Source organism: Kryptolebias marmoratus, linkage group LG14 (genome assembly GCF_001649575.2).
Source record: "Kryptolebias marmoratus isolate JLee-2015 linkage group LG14, ASM164957v2, whole genome shotgun sequence".
Lineage (NCBI taxonomy): Eukaryota > Metazoa > Chordata > Actinopteri > Cyprinodontiformes > Rivulidae > Kryptolebias > Kryptolebias marmoratus.
Window position 1 is genome coordinate 25,207,452 of NC_051443.1, and position 640 is coordinate 25,208,091.

Genomic DNA, 640 nt, shown 5'->3' on the forward strand with positions numbered 1-640 from the left:
GGACCACTTCCTGTTTGTCTCTTTCCTGTCCTCTCAAACCCCATCCAGCCGATCCGGGTTCTGGTTCTGGTTCTGCTGGTAATCGGGTTTTTCGGGAATAAAAATTAAATTATGCAACAATTCAGGCTCACATTTAGGCATTTATATTTTTGTGATACTAAAACGTAAAAGTCGTAATTTTAATGTAATAATAATTAAAGGAAGTTTTAGGTTTTTATTCCTGAAATCCGGAGAAGAAGACGGGAATGAAAAATATCAAAAATGTGAAAAATGTGGAAAATTGAGAACTGAAGGTCAAAAGAAATCCGAGAGAGAGAGACGAGGAAAAAAGGTGAAGGAGGGAAAAAGGGGAAAGGTAACGGGACGACAGGAATATCCGAGGAAGCGAGGACAAAGGAGGCGAGGAAGGAAGGGGAGAGGAATAATCAAGGAACAAACAAAGGGAAGAAGAGGAGGGAAATAATTGGAGGAAGAGATAAAGGAGGAGGAGGAGATGGATGGCTGCAGAGAAGATAGAAAATCTGGGAGAAAAGAACATTAGATGAAGAGATATGAGGGAGAGGAGGAAAAAAAAAAGACCAAAAATGAAATGAAAGATTGTTGCTGGCTCAGATGCAGGGAGGAGGAGGAAGAGGAGGGG